The sequence below is a fragment of the Desmodus rotundus genome, chromosome 5 (assembly GCF_022682495.2).
Source record: "Desmodus rotundus isolate HL8 chromosome 5, HLdesRot8A.1, whole genome shotgun sequence".
In the NCBI taxonomy this organism is placed as follows: domain Eukaryota; kingdom Metazoa; phylum Chordata; class Mammalia; order Chiroptera; family Phyllostomidae; genus Desmodus; species Desmodus rotundus.
The window spans coordinates 64,555,611-64,572,174 of record NC_071391.1 but is presented as its reverse complement, the minus strand read 5'-3'; the positions used below and the strand labels follow the sequence as shown (position 1 = coordinate 64,572,174).

The following is a 16,564-nucleotide window of genomic DNA, read 5'->3' as shown; positions in this document are numbered from 1 at the left end:
TTCTAACAATAAGAAGAAGAAGAATTATCCTTCTGTGGAAGAATAAAAGAGACAGCCTCACAAATTAATGATCTCTCTTTCCCAGAAAAAGGCAAACAAGGGCTAGAGGACTTTGTGTCAAGGACATGTTGGGGGTGACTTCTACTCATAGAGGAGGTGACTCCCCAAATCCACTCCAATAAATGTTTACCATGGGGAAAAGAAGGAAGCATGGAAGGATGGAGGGAGGAGGGAGGAAGGAAGGGAGGTTTTCAGAGATCCAAGTCATCCATGGAATCCATTCATTTAGCAAAGGTTCACTGACCGTTCACTATGTGATACCAGATCCTGAAACAGTGATAAGCACACCAGACTTAAAAATAGAAACCTTGGTATTTAGTACTAGCTCACTCAGTTATCATCTGTGTGCCTTTTTGCGTATAAATTTTCCCTGTCAGCAGAGGATTATAAAATCCACCTCAACAATTGAAAGGATTGGATGAGATAATATTTCTAAAGTACTAAGCTTATAGTAGGAGCTCAGGAAATATTAGTTCCTTCCTCCTCTTTAAGTGTGAGAGTGAGAGGTGCCTGAAGTTCTCTGGAGATGGTTTGTATGAACTGAATATGACAAGCAGGCAGGACCTGGATAGAGAAAGAGGAGGCCAAGAAGACCATCTCTTGGTGTTCACGTGATTTAGCGGGTCTGAGGGCGACCATTCTGCCTTAACTGTGGAAGAATAGGACAGTGTTTTAATTCACAAGCCTAAAGTATGACATGTTCTGAAACTTTATTTGAACTTGAATTCTCAATCTCAAATTTATCTTTTTTCATTTTTGTCTTAACATTATTGAGCAAATTGGACTAGTTTCTTATTCTCAGACAGAATCGGAGAAAAAGAGATATTTGTCTATTAGATGCTTTTATGATAAAATGAACAGAGAGAACTTGCTTTATAATGTTTTATGCATCCAAAACATTATCCATCTAACAGGCTTATAATCAGAGAAAAATAAATCATTTGACAAAAAATAAGGAATTTTCCACTTAGTAGATTTATCAGTTACACATTTCTGTTTTCAAAATCAAGCTTCTTGGCTATATCTAGAGTGGTTTCGAATGTAATGTTTTTGATAATTTTGCCAATCGCATGTTCTGGCCAAAATAAGAACACATCAGGAGACAATGGCTCAGCTGGTTATGCAAGATGTGGGGTTTGTACATAAGCTTACCCAGCTATGGAAACCAAGTGTGTAAACAAAAACTTGTTCAGCCCTGCTGAGCTGTTCTTCCAGAAATAAGACTGGGCAAAGTCTTGTTCTATTTTTTCCTGTTTTGTTTTAATATATAAATTAAATATGTGCCCAGTTCTCACATTAAAACATTAACAAAAACTGAATTCTTATTGAATACAGCCTGGTTTACTTACTTTCATCTCCTACTATATGTCCACAAGGGTAAAAGATACCAAAGAAATGTAAGTAAATCAATGTTTAGATGTTGCCCATGATTCCCATGTTAAGAATATATATTTAATACACATGATACTTCATATATATTAAATAGCAATATCAACTACATTTCATGTTTATAACAACAAACATTTACTATGTACCTAAAGCATTATGTAACATGGACACCCATTTTTGCTTGAGAAACTTATAGTCTGGTGGAGGTGGGGGGTGTCGGATATAGACAGACTCGTAGTTAACAGTATAATGTAAGACGGGTTTCACTAACATTTAGAGACTACAGGACTGTCAGCTGGCTATGGCAAGATAAAACTATGTGTCTGTGTACACACACCGAAGTTTCCAGATTTCAGAAAAAGCTGTCTTATTGAACCAAGCAATATCCTATCCAAATAGCTTCAAAATCACACAATGCAAAGTTTAACAAGAAATACAAAAATAGGAATTCACTTTCTAACATAGTAAGAACCAAAACAATAATTTTCAACTCTCAAATGTCTAGGACTTACCTGGGAACATGCTTCTTTAATCACAGACTCCATAGTCTTAAAACTCCTCGAACAAAAAATATAAATTCCTTTAAAAATCTTTATGAAATGACTGTTTTTAAAAATCAAAATAATTAACCATGATCATTATCACATTTCCTACTTTCATTTGATGCAGATGAGAACATTAACTGCGAAAGGAATGAATTAGGGTCATTTCTAAGGCAAACTTTCTGACAAAAAGAATATAATTTGGCTGGTAGAATAAATTATATATTAGAAAAGAGAACCTTTTTTTCTGGTATAATTAGGCTATCACTACATGATGTCAAGACAACCATTTGAATTAAATAAAGGGATCCACTCATTGAGCATTTTCTAAGGAGAACCTGTTATGTGTATAAGCTTATGGCAGACACTTGGTGGCAGTAGGAGACACTTGGTGGCAGTGGGAGGGGCGATGGGGTGACTGCCTGAGTGAGGTCTAAGCCACTGAGGAAACTAAAACATCACCTCAGAGAAAATACAAAAACACATAAAATATACACAAAGGAGACAAAAAATTTATGGTATAGACAGTAAGCATTGGCTTAGTTTAATGAAACTTAGAGTGCTCTGGAAGGATCTGAGAAAAGAGCAAGAGTTGGCGCATGGAGAATAGACACAATTTGGAATATTAGAGATAAGAGGAAAACGGTATTAGCGAAAGCACAGCACGCTATTTTGTCTCTCAGGCTGCTAACCTGTGGTCAGCTTCAACTGAGGTGTTTTTTGGGGGTCCCCAAACCAGAACAATGAAAACCAGTAAAGAAAGAAGGATAGGACAAAGAGAAAAGATATAGAAAAATACAGGGGCAAATAAATTTCCATCTAGAAAGAAGGATAATTTCTACTGTTGGGCAGACAAAACCCATGGGTTTATTTAAAGTAATAATTGGAAGAAAATAGCAAACATTTACTGAGCACGTATCACACATCAGACACTATCTTATTCCAAGCACTACAACTATTAGTTCCTTTAATCCTCTGTCAACACTGCGATGTAGGAACTCTTTCCACCTGTCATCAGGGTTCCTAACAGCCCATGGCACTCTAAAATTAGGAGTTTTAAATCAAAGATTAATTTCATTCAGTCATTTTCAATAGTTCCTGTTTTTCTGCATCAAAGAAGTCTGCTTTAGGAAAAGAGCCCTGAACAGGTGGCGGAGGCTACGTGAAGAGTGGCAGGGCTGACTGAGCTATCTGGTGCAGCTGTGTCCTAGAGGCGTGGGGAAGTAAAACCCAGGGACTGTGCAGGTGGCAGCCAGGCCGAGAGGCAGCAGCAGGAGGGCCGGGTTGGTTTCTAGCCCCGGACACAGGCGCAGTGAAAACCTTCCACGCTGTCGTCCTTTCGGTGCTCCAGAGCGTCTCTGAAGCGAAGTTGGATGTTTCACGGCTGAGGGAGGCAGAGAGTATGATGATGACGACTAGGCTGAATTTGAGGATGTCACAGAAGACGCTGTTACTGAATCTCCTCAGTGGCACAGAAGATGATGAAGATGAGACCACTGGGGAGGTGGGAGGGTAAAATGAAAACCAAGAAGGAGATTTTAAAGATACAAGTACCCAGGAGGGAGATAGTGAGCCATACAATGATAAAGAATTTTAAGGTTATGAAAACAAATAGATAGTTCTTCTAGATAAAATAAAGACCAAGTAACAATTGTTGATGTTCCCACACATCTCCAGAACAGTTGGGAGAGTTATACTATCTAGAAATTTTGATGGTGACTGCTCTGCTTCCCTATATCATTGAAAAGAATAAAAACAGTTGCCTTCCTGGTTGCGCCTGGTTTAACACTCATAGCTTTTGGAGAGGAGCTTTACCTTAGCAGAAGCCACAAGCACAGGGAAGTTGGATCAGGAGAAGGAGCATATCTACGACCTGGGGTATTCTGGTCAAGTGCACTGTGAGGGGATACTTATCCAGCTCAGGTTCCTAAAGAAACAGAACTTACTGAGTCTCCTGGCCCAGATGAGAGGTCTGTGAGTGACCAAGTGCAACTAAAAGTAACCATGAATGAGGAGGACATGGATACCTATGTGTTTGCTGCTGGTACTTGGATAGCCTTGGTGAGACTGCAGAAAGAGATGCAGGAGTGAGTTTCGTAGCGACAAACGTAAGTCTGGAGCAGAGTATGGACTGCCAAACTCCTTGGCCAACCCGTCAGAGATGAGAGAAGTCATAGAAGGAACAAAGGATATAAAGAAGGTTCACTTTCTTACATACTGTGCTGACAAGACTGAATCTGTCCATTTTTAGACCAGCTCTTGTGTCCAAAAATCATGCAAGAGGAAGGCCAACCTTTAAAGCTACCTGACACTAAGGGGGCGCTACTATTTATATTGAATATGCCTGGCTCAGGTGACATTTACCCAAAGGATATGGAGGCTTTGCTACCTCTGGTGAACATGGTGATTTATTCAAATGACAAAGCTTAAAAGTCTCTCAAAGGGGGAAAAAAAAAAACCCGGGTAAAAACAGAGCTCAAGTCAAAGAGGATTTCTTGAAGCTGATGCATGTACAAAGACAGGAAGTGGCAGAGTCTCAGCATGAGGAGAAAAAAAGGGCAGCGAAGGGGTGAATCCTAACTGAGGAACATCCTGAGAAAGGGCACAGGCTGCAGGGAGCTGCCTCCAGGAGTGAGCAAAAGACACTGGGAAAGGAGCAAAGGAAAATGAAACAAATCAAGGTGAAAGCCATGAGAAGTCAGCCCAGAGATCTGAGTCCTGATGCCACCTGTAAGCTCTAAACTCACAGGAAGTGTGAAAAATACGCCATTTCTCAACCTAAAGTTCATACACTTCCAGTGACTGGGAAATCCTTATTTCATCATCTGTTTTTCGTTTGGGGTATTATAGAGGTTATATAGAGATACATTGGCAGGACTCTGCTTGAGTAATTGTCTTCCAGATAAGCAAATTGGTGTGATTATTTTATGAAAGGAATGATATATTGAACTCCGTGTAGTTTTAAATGTTTTTAAAATTATAACATGAGTCACCAGTGCTTTTAGTGTTGTGATATTTGAAGAAATATAATGAGTTTATAGATATACAATTGGATTACTGCTTCTTGCCTAAAATTAGGCAGTTAAAATGGCTATAAAAAATGACTCTAAACCAAGATTCCACAAATAACTCTTGGAACATCACAATAAACATTGCTTAGTGTCTTTTTTTTTAAGAAAGACAATAGCTCTTATTTTCCATGAAGCAGTATTTTCAATCAGCTGAAATGTAAATTTTAAGTGTTACCATTAGGAAATTTCCACTGAGTTTTCAATACAAACTTTATATATATATATATCTTATGTATACCTTTTAAAAGTATTAACATTGATGAGAAACAAAGTATATAAACTTAAATCTCAGTGTAAGAGAAGGAGAAGTCAAATAATGTGCAACAGAGGAAGCACAGAGAGCAGTATCAGAAGAAAGTCACTCAAGACTTTAATAAGCAAGGCCAATCAGAGTACACTAGTGATCTAATGCAAAAATGTAGCTACTATAACCTTGCATTTATGGTAATAGATTTGATATATAGGTAACAAGCCAAGTGGTTTTAGGAATTATAGTTTCTATTACTTAAACTTCCCAGAAGTTCAGAAAGTCAACATAATCTTTTTGGCAATCAAGTTTTTTGTGGCTCTTTTGGATGATACTTACAATTCCAAACATCTCTGAATTCTCCTAAATTTACTAAGCAAAAATTAAGGACTTAAATGCAAATCCCACCCTTGTTTAGTAATTACAAGTTTCCCTCTGACATTAGCAAGAATGTCTTCCTGGAAGATTGGTTTCCCCACATCTATACCAAACAAGTTGTCTCTTCTGACTGAATAGGTTCAAACCACCAACTGGCTTTAAAAAAAAAGTTCATTAAAAGGTCAGTAATATGTTAATCATAGGTGTAGAAAATCTAAGGTGACATATTTATTAGACTAGTTTCCAATCACTTCTAACAATCAATAAGTTTGGAGTTCTATAAATTCAGTTACACACACATTTCACATAGTTAATGATGGCAGTATTGATGTTGTTAATTGTTGGGAGCCGTCCTGCCTGGTTTCAGAGACTGTATCCTCGTTAATGGACAAAAAGGTCCTATGGCTAGAGCTGAGTGAAAAGGCCTTGGGGACACGAGCCACTAAGGAGACAGAACATTTCCTCCTGCCAGGAGTGCACCCCTTGCCTCCCCCTGCTTTGCCCAGGTGGATGAGAGGTTAGCTAATGAGGGGTAAGATCCTTCAAGGGAGGGACAACCTAAGACAGGCACAGTTGTGAACGGACATCAGGGAAGGACTTGGGGTCTACAGAGAAGGGGCAGAAAGACCCTCACCCCTCGGCTTTGTCATAGCCTGAGTCCTCATTCTATCTGTAAAAGTCTCCTAATCTCTTGACTGCTTTGCTTCCCCTGCCTGACTCAGCGTGGAAAAAATGCCAGAAGCAGCTTCAGCCTTGTACTGGAATGAATGGCTCCCAGGGGCAAATCTGGCCTGAGAAAAACATACGTTTTGTCCTTTGAAGCCTGCTCTGCCTAGCATAACCCTGTTGATTACAGCGGCACCAGTACCTTTGGTTATGCCGCCATAACAAAAATGGGGGAGATGTTGGGGACCACTCTGTGTGGTTTCTGAGATTGTAGCCCCGTGAGAGCAAGCCTGGAAGGGGCTAGTAAGTCTCCCTGGAAAACCAGGTAAAAACGCAGGGGGCAGACATGACCCAACTCTGACACTGAGGGTTCCCATGGGAACCAGGCCTGATAAATACATTGTATCCTTTGAAGCTTGTTCTGCTTTGTTTTCTATAGCCCTGGTGATATAAACCTGATGTTTAAGCTCAAGGCACAAGGAGTAAACTCTTTATCTCATGAAACACGTCTTAAAGACCCTCTGGTGTCAGTATGACTAACAGGCCCAACCTATGACAAATCTCTGAGTCCCTTTAGTTGTTATCTATAGAGAATACCTGCTTTTGTATGACTATGGCCTTTTGACATTGATTGATGAGCTATGCAAGTTTACACCTACACATACCATTCCCAATAAAAGCCATTTTGGAGAATGGCTTTGGGCGTTCTCCACTGGAGGGAATCACCACCCCTTCCTGCCAGAACAGCAAGATTGTATCCAGGACCACTTATTTACCAACCGAGGCAGACAGGAGGATTCTGCGGGCGGGAGTTTCTCCCACAGTTAATACCACTTGAAAGTAATGAATAACATTTTAGATTCTATACCGTGTTTTGCCATGCCTTATCTTATTAGAACCTTATGACAAACCCAGGATTTCAGGCAAATCATCTAGCTTCTAATCCAGAACTTTTTCTACAGCTAATAAATAAGGGTTATGAGAAGTCAAAGAGAACAGTGGACTCTCAGTCATTAGTGGACAGATTTTCTAGTCTATATGAACTGGTCTTCTCTAGCCTGACTTTTGGAAGGTTCCGACCAACCCATAATGTGGATGTACAAATTCCCCTGACATATTTGTCTCATCTGCCATAAAAACATGAAAAGACATTCTCCCAAAAGTATATAGAGATTAATATTTAAAATATGTAGTTATTGACTGAAATGCTGATTTCTGCTGATCTAATTTACTGTTAGGTATCATGGGGAATTTCTTGACCATTCCCATTTTTTAAGTCATTGATTTTTCACAATTTACATTTTAAGTTGAAGGCCATGTTGCTGCTAGAATCTGGCTCATTATATTCTCTCCCTGGTCGTCATTCTTTCCACTTAATTACTCTCTGGGAATTGGGTTGCAGAGAGTATACAGTTTTCCAATAAAGTAATGCAATGAGTATTTGTTTATATTTCTGAAGTCTTCCCTGTTTTCTTTCACTCACTTATGCATGTCCATCATGTTCTGGGTACTGTGAACGTCAGTGAAGATCCCTGCAATCACAGTGCACTCAGATATGTTTAAAAAACAAAAACAAAATACAGTATAAAACCACTGTAGTGAAGAGTATACAAAACATAGTAAAGCATCTATAAAGCACAGAGCACAGAACTGGAAGAGGACACGGTTTAAAGTGGGCCTTGACGAATGAGGAAATCAGGGTACGGGACTGCTGGCAGAAGAACGGCATGTGCGAAGCCACTAAGGTGCAGACACACAATCAGGCTGCAGCAGAAATAAAGAGCAATCTGGTCATATAAGAAATCCTTAAATAAACTATATATATATACTCTCTATATAACCAAAACACTCTCCCTCTCTCTCTCTCTCTCTCTCTCTCTCTCTCTCTCTCTCTCTCTATATATATATATATATATATATATATATATATATATATATATATATATATATATATTTAACCTGGAGAATAAGAGACTCATGGCTAGGGTATTACTATTGTCTTCAAATATTTGGAGGAATGTCATGTGAAAAAGAGGAACTGCACTCCATAGGGCAAAACAAGAATCAATTCATAGAAGTTACAGAGAAACAAATGTCAAGAGAAACTTGCAATGAGAGTTGTTTCATGCAGAATGAGATGCCTTTTGTGGAAGTAAGATCAAACTACAGAAAATATTCAAGCATGGCCTGAACAAATCAGCGGGCAACAGAGCCAACTCCCATGTTGGGTTGGGCACTGACCTTTAAAGGCAAGTGTAATTGTTCAATTTCGTTGAAAGCTAAGATTGGGTCTCAGTATTCTAAGTGAGCACGGCAGAATTTGAGAGAATCCTGGAGAGTAACAAGACCTTAATTAATAGTGAATCCAATGCTTTTAATTTACCGATGAGAAACTGAAGCCCTCAATAATAAATGGCTAAGGTAAAAATGCAAATCAGTGGCTATGTTTGGACTAGAATCACATCTTCAACTTCCTGTGTGTTAATCATTCCACCAAATCACACTGTTGCTCTGAAATGAATCTAAGTATCTGGAACCAAAACTCTCAGTGAATATACACACTTTTTAAATCTTCACCAAAAGATATATTTATTGATTTTAGAGATGAACATGAGAAAGGAAGGTGAGAGAGGGAGTGAAGGAGAGAGGGAGGGAGGAGGAGAAAGAGGAACAGGATGTGAGAAATATCAATCAGTTGCCTCCTGTACACACGCCGAGTGGGGATCAAATCTGCAACCTAGGTATGTGCCCTGACTGTGGGAATTGAACCCACAACCTTTTGGTGTACAGAACAATGCTCCAACCAACTGAGCCACCCAGCCAGGAAAGTGAAAATATACATTTAATAACCCAAACATAACCTGTAATGTTAAGGTAAAGATAGAAAACAAGCTCAGTTGCTAAAGAACTGGAAAGGGGATACATTTTTCCTGATTTTTCAGAAATAAAGAAGGGGCTTCTGGAGATTTTTATCTCAACCCAGGATAAATATATACCAGACCAATGAATAATAATAAAGAAATGGTAATCACAAGAAGCCAACACAGAACAATTCATTCCAAACTAAGCTTTACTTTGTAACAGCTAAGGAAATGTATTTGTGTACGCCATCACTCATCTCCTCATCCTAATAACAAGGACACATGTGAGTAGATGTTACGGGTCTCACGCTGCACTAAGCACATCAGGAAGATAAAAGACTACATCTCTGGTTTCAAGAAGCTCAGAATAATACAATGTGACATGATCAATGCCATAAAGGTAAGAGGATGTTGGCGTTTTGAAGGGCAAGTGAAGAGGTGAGGACTTTTAGGGTGGAGAGAGTAGCAGGTGAAGGAAAAGTGCATTTGGTAAACCGCAGGTAGTGCAGAGCTGTACTGTTTTTGTACTGTATCTGTATTTCAGCAGTTGACAAAATCTACATAGTAGCCTTCATGCATAATGTGAATGTTAGGTGGATGAATTATGGAGTGGTTGAATGGCCCCTCCCTAAAGGAAAGCAGCAACCATTTGATGCAGATGGCGAGGGGCGGGGCGAGTTTAATAGGCTTTGCCCAATTTTGTGACATTAAAATAAAGTGAATGTATAATTTGAGAGAGAAATAGCTTAAAAATGACTGATATAAAGATTCATAGATATAAATCTTTAGTTAACAACAAATTCTTTGAGGCAAAGTAAAGTAAGTCAAGGTTACTAATTAAAGATATTGTAGGAGATACAAGCATGAAGATTTTTTTTTTTACTTTCAGAATCTATAGTGGTCTATACAACTCTAAATGCCTTACAAAACGAGAGGCCCAAGTGACCAGAAAAAGTACGAGACTAGAAAGCAAATTTCTGAATTCAGATCTAGAGATGTTACTTACTCTCCATTCCATCTTAGGCAAATACCTGGGATCCAGTTTCTCTATCTCCAAAGGGAGGTTTGGACTAGATAGTTAATTGAACTTTTAGTTTAAAAAATACAATTTAGCCTTCAAGAACTTGACACTTATCTTTATATCCCAGCGTCCTAAGCCACAGTAGGGCCTCATTAAGTATTTCCTGAATGAATGAAGCAGTGTTACCTCTGTATAGTGCTCCACTGTATCTTATGAATGCCACAGGCAACTTAGGTGCTCCAGGCAGGGAAAAAGGTCTGCTGCGGTGGGTCCAGATGAAAGCCCCTTTTTTAAGGTTGGTCCCTCTTCCTTCACCAAGAGTATGTGTATAATCAGCAAAGGAGAAAGTATGCTTCTTTATAAAACCTTTATTTACTTTTTTAAGTTACAAAAGTAATACTCATTGTATTACAGAAATAGAGAATGAAGTAAAAACTAAAACTCCTGGTAATTCTATCACCAAGAAGCTACTATTTTCCCCTTTTTGGTATACAGCCTTTCAGTCTTTTTCCTCCACATTTACACATACACTGGAGTAACTAATTGTACATTCTGCTGTTCCCCGCCACCATTGATAATACAGCATGAATTTTTCAAGGCAGTGTATTCCATTGTATTAATATACATACTATAGTTTATAGCCAACTTCTGGTTATTTCCTTTTTTGCCTATTAACTACATTATAAATTACATTTTGAAAATTTTTCTTATTTAGGATAAATTCCTAGCCATTGAATTACTGAATGAGAGGATATAAACATAACAAAGGCTTTTGAGTATATCTTTCCAAATGCCTTCCGGAGAAGTGTCTGACAATTTACATTCCCTTCAGCAAAATATAAAAATCTGTTTCCTTGTACTCTTATTGGCAATGGGTATTAACAATTTTTAAAAATCTGTGCCAATTTGAAAGGCAAAAAGGTCATAATTATTTTAATATGCATTTCTTGCTTTTTTTTTACATTTGTTTTATAACTTCAATAGATCAACATTTGAAAATACGGCTGCACTGGAATGTTGGCCATCCAGCGGGGAAAAAAATACATAAAATATTGACATCTTACACAGGCAAAATCATTGAACAGACCTGTTAATCTTCATTTATTCATCTGTTCTGTTTATTGAGTGCTTCCCCTATAGTTCTGAACTCTGGAGAAATAAAAGGCAAAAATAGTTCTGAACATTGCAGAAAAACAAAATTTCGTAATCCCTACTCTCAGTATCAGAGTTAGGAACACAAGTATGTAAGTTTCACTTTATAATATGGTGTTATCAACACTCTAATAAAAGTATACACAGAACTGGCAATGCTCAAAGATGAGCAGAGAGGAAAGAATGTCTCTTTAAAAACAATCACATCCAGAATAAGGAGGCAAATCCTCAATGCCTACAGTAGGCAACAGAAATACACGGTATTTCAGAGACAAAGAAAGGTGCTATGACTTTTGCACATGACGGAGAAAATTCAATAAATACTATGTTACATCATAAAGTTACAGATCAAGCTTACTACCAGCTTGCACATTCTAGTTCAAAAAGAATCAGATCTCCCTATTCAGCTGGTAGACTGTCAACCTTTTTTCAATTACTTTGTAACATAGACCGTCAATGTAACCATCGTAGGACCAAAGTTAAAACAATTATCAGTTATGGAAAAAGGTAACTCATTAGTAAGTAAAGATGCAAACAGTTAAAGCAAATGAAACATGCATCCTTCAGGAAGCTTTTTTTTTTTAAAGCTTTTCTGCATGGTTAATCTTGCGGTTTGCCTTTTCCAATAAATAAGACAGCACCATTAGAAATGTCAGCTTGAAGAGCTCATGACTTCTTCACCTCTGACGTAACTTTAGAGTCTCACAGGAGTTTCCAACTAATCCGTCTTTCTTCTGATCATGAGATTCAGTGGCTTCACGAATTTACTTTTCTTCCCAACCCATAACACTTAACAAGTTTATTGGCAGATGTAGGAGCTGATATTCCAGTGGCTCCATTCTTCTCCTTAGTCAATATCATTTATTCTTTGTCATTCAGAAAACATTGGGAACCCACAGCATTCAAAGCGTATCATTAGGTTTTACTCAGCACTTCACCAACACTTTGAAGTACAGAGTCAATACACACATCAGTATTACCTCCACTTCACAGAAGAGGAAAAGGCAGCTGGAGTCATCTCAAGGCCACAGAGCCAGTAAGCAGCAAAACAAGGACTCAGAATACAAATCTCTGCACTCCAAGCCCAAGGCTTTTTCTACATTGAGACTTCATTACTGGTCAGCCTGTCTCCAGCCTCTTTCTCTGCTGCTAACTCATGTTCTTAAAATATCAAAGTACCCCCCTCCTCTCCATCTTCCTCAAGTCTTACCAGCAAGCCACCTTGACCATTCCAATCCACAGAATACCATATTGCTCATGTTTTTCGACTGGCACCAACTCAGAAAATGCTTAGTGGATCTCTGTCTCCAATTATGAAATAAATTTTTTGTCTGTTTAGAAGACACTGGTAGACTTTCCTAAAATCTCACACAGGCAGCATCTGGCCTCAGCATGCCCTGTACCTCTTGCTAAGTGGCCCCAGGGCTGGCACTAGTGGCAGCCAGCCTTAGTTCGTATCTTGGCCTCTCCTGGGCACCTCCAAGCCCAGCACAAGTAGCAGCAAACTGCAAATTGCTTTGGAGCTCATGCTGGTGACCCCGGGCAGAACACAGATGGTGGCTGACCCTGCCCTGCACCTCATGGGAGGCCCCGAAGCCAGCACACTCAGTGGACAGCTTCAGACCACGTCCAAGCACGACCCAACCACCACAAATGACACACTCAAGGAGCAGACTCAGCAGGCACCAGAGCCCCACTGAAGTAAGTCCTGCTCTGTGGTATGGGCTCCTGCACAGCTGATCCTCAACAGTGGTTGGAGGTCAGTTGTTGGGGGTCACAGCCAGTCCTCACAGCTGACTGGCCTGAGGGTAAATCCCTCCCATTGACATGCCAAGAGCGATCAAGGCTCAAATGCAACAGGAGGGTGCACACAGCCCACACAGGGTCATACCTGGAGTGCCTCGCTCGTTATTGGGGAGGCTGTGCCACTGGACCCTATAGAACACTTACTGTATTAGGCCACTCTACCAAGCCCTGGAGATATAGCAGCTCTACATAATATATAGAAATGAAGACACGGAGGCTGCCAAAACAAGAAAACAAAGAAACATGTCCCAAATGAAAGAACATAACAAAACTCCAAAAAAGAATTAAGCAAAATGGGGACAGGCAATCTACCAGATGCAGAGTTCAAACTGGTTATAAGGATGTGCATTGATCTCAATTAGAACTTCAACGAAGAGATAGGAAACATAATAATGGAACTAGAAACATAAAAAAGAACCAGTCAGAAATGAAAAATACATTAAATGAAATGAAAAATACATTACAGGAAATCAACAGTGGAGATGAAGGAGAGAATCAAATTAGAGATTTGGAGGATAAGGAAGCAGAAAACACCCAATTAAAACAGCAAAAATAGAAAAAGAATTCTAAAAAATGAGGGTAGTGTGAGAGGACTCTGGGACAACTTCAAACATACCAAAATTCCCATCATGGGGGTGCTAGGAAAAGAGAGTGAGCAAGAAATTGAAAATCTATTTGAAAAAATAATGACATAAAACTTCTCTAACTTGGTGAAGGAAATAGACATACAAGTCCAGGAATCACAGAGTCCCAAACAAGGTGAACCCATAGAGGCCCACACTAAGACAAATCATCATTGAAACGCTAAAGGTTAACAGTAAAGAGAGACTTAAAAGCAGCCAGAGAAAGTTACCTAAAAGGGAGGTCCCATAAGACTGTCAGCTGATTTCTCAACAGAAACTTTGCAGGCCAGAAGGGAGTGGCAAGAAATAGTCACAGTGATAAAAAATAAGGACCTACAACCAAGATTACTCTACCTAGCAAAGCTATCATTTAGAATAAAAGGACAGATAATTTCCCAGACAAAATATATCTAGAGTTTATCACCACCAAACCATTATTATATGAAAATTTAAAGGGTCTTCTTTAAGAAGAAAAAAAATGGGGCCCCAGCTGGTGTGACTCAGTGGACTGAGTGCCAGGCTGCGATCCAAAGGGTCGGTGGTTTGATTCACAGTCAAGGCACATGCCTGGGTTGCGGGCTGAGTCCCCAGTAGGGGGCGCTTGAGAGGCAACCAACACATTGATGTTTCTCTCCCTCTTTCTCCCTCCCTTCCCCTCTAAAAATAAATAAATCTAAAAAAAAAAGATAAAAAATATGAAAGAAATGGCAATAAATACATGTACATCAACAATTGAATCTACAAAGTAAATGAAAAAGTAGAGTAATACAAGAATAAACTGTTTCACATACTCACAATTGTAAATGTACTTTTTGCCCACCCCTGTATATCTCTGTATTGTGACTGTACCTAGTATTACATTTACTTTGGAACATTCCTTGAAACACTGCCATTTGATGAAGATCACCTATTGTTACAAAAGTACAAGAATATGGTCAACCTAATCTCCTCGGGTCTCTTGTTGATACCCTTCTTCTATTATATTGTTGTAATTATTAAAAAATTAAAAAAATAGACACACTGTGCCAGGTTATGTGATACTACTCTGGTACTACTGAAACTTAAGTTCCACATACATTTTTGACAACCTACTATGAGTCAGGCACTATGTTAAGAACTGAAAATATGGTTTCTTCCTTCAAGAATCTTATTCTAGTGGGAATGTATATATAAGGAGGGGGGCACAAGTAGGTTTGCAGTTGGAACCTACAGTAGGTTTTTGTATGGAAAACAACACAATTAAATAATAATGCAAGAGTAAACTCCTGTTTCATGTACTCACAACTGTAAAACTTTTTCCCTACCCTGTATATAAATTTTTGATGTACATATGTGTACAGTTGTCTATTCATTTGTTAATTAAGCAAGCAAACTCTTTAACTTACTGGCCACATACTGCCACTGGGCACTAAAAAGATAAATGGAGCATGCTGTCTTTAAAGTAACTTACAGCTGAGGAGAGATGACAGACTTGTAAATACCTTCATTCATTCAGTAACATCTGTTAAGCCCTTATTATGTGGTAGACAGAGCAGGGAACAAATGACTGACATGATCCGTGCTCACAGAGCTGTTTTTCCTTTGCAGATTATATTCCCTCAAAGGCAGAGAACTAGAAACCAGATTCTTTTTTATCCTATGTTGTAAGGAGCTATGGTGACTCCATCTGTAGACATTCACTCATTCATTCTTGTACTACTCCAAATCTCTCTTGGCAATTATCACCCTTTTAGACCAATTCTAGATAATAAACCTAAAATAGAATTATCATAAACTTTATAGTTCTCGTATAAACACACAGAATGATGCTTGAAATATATCGTATTTCATCCTAAAATGTTGGCTGCTTTTTAAAAAATATTTATTTTTAGAGAGAAGGGAAGGGAGGGAGAGAGACATCAATGTGTGGTTGCCTTTCGCACACCCCCTACTGGGGACCTGGCCCACAACCCAGGCATGTGCCCTGACTGGGAATCGAACCAGCAACCCTTTGGTTTGCAAGCCTGCACTCAATCCACCAAGCCTCACCAGCCAGGCCTGCTTTTTTGGCTTTTATACAGAGAATAAAATAGAAATTTCTGAAGAGAGAGAATTTTCTCTCTTTACTTTGTTCACATGTTTGGCAGGCCAAGGTGCAAATTTGTAAGCAGTGCTTTTCAAAATATTCTAGTCAGAGAGGTAGGGGTTTCTTTGAGGATTCTCAAAATAACAGTAGCAGTGAGGGTTGTGAGTAGGGAAGGACTTAAAGCTTCCTACTTTAACAAGAGCATGTCAGTTATCTCTGTTTTAAATATCGCACTTCTATGTAAAACACCTTTGGGTACTTAAAAATAATCAACTTTAACAGAATCAGACAATGCAATAAGACATTACATTATTTCAGCTTTATAATTTTTAATATGTCTTTTTAAAAAAATAGATTTCTTCCTATGAAGTCAAACTGATCCACTTTTACAGACAACTATATCAGCTAATGTGAGCAATCATTACTTGGTGCAAGGGCACTCTGAATTGATCATCTCATTTAGTTAATATCCCTTTGAAGAACCATTTCACTATTCTACCCCGTATTAATGGAGCAAATAGAACAAGTCAGTTTATATCATTTATATTAGAGACTAGATTCCTAAGAGATCTGCAATTCTAAATACATTTGATTTAGTGAACCACTTTCTTTTTGCCACTTTTTACTATGTAAGAACACTTAGTGAACATAAGTCCATCCTACAAAGTTCAATTGATCTATTT

General features: G+C 38.7%; 1 pseudogene; it reads left to right on the top strand.

Moving 5' to 3' along the window:
- Nucleotides 1-1,165: 1,165 nt before the first annotated feature.
- On the top strand, nt 1,166-4,750 carry LOC112317523 (PAT complex subunit CCDC47-like; annotated as a pseudogene).
- Nucleotides 4,751-16,564: the final 11,814 nt, after the last annotated feature.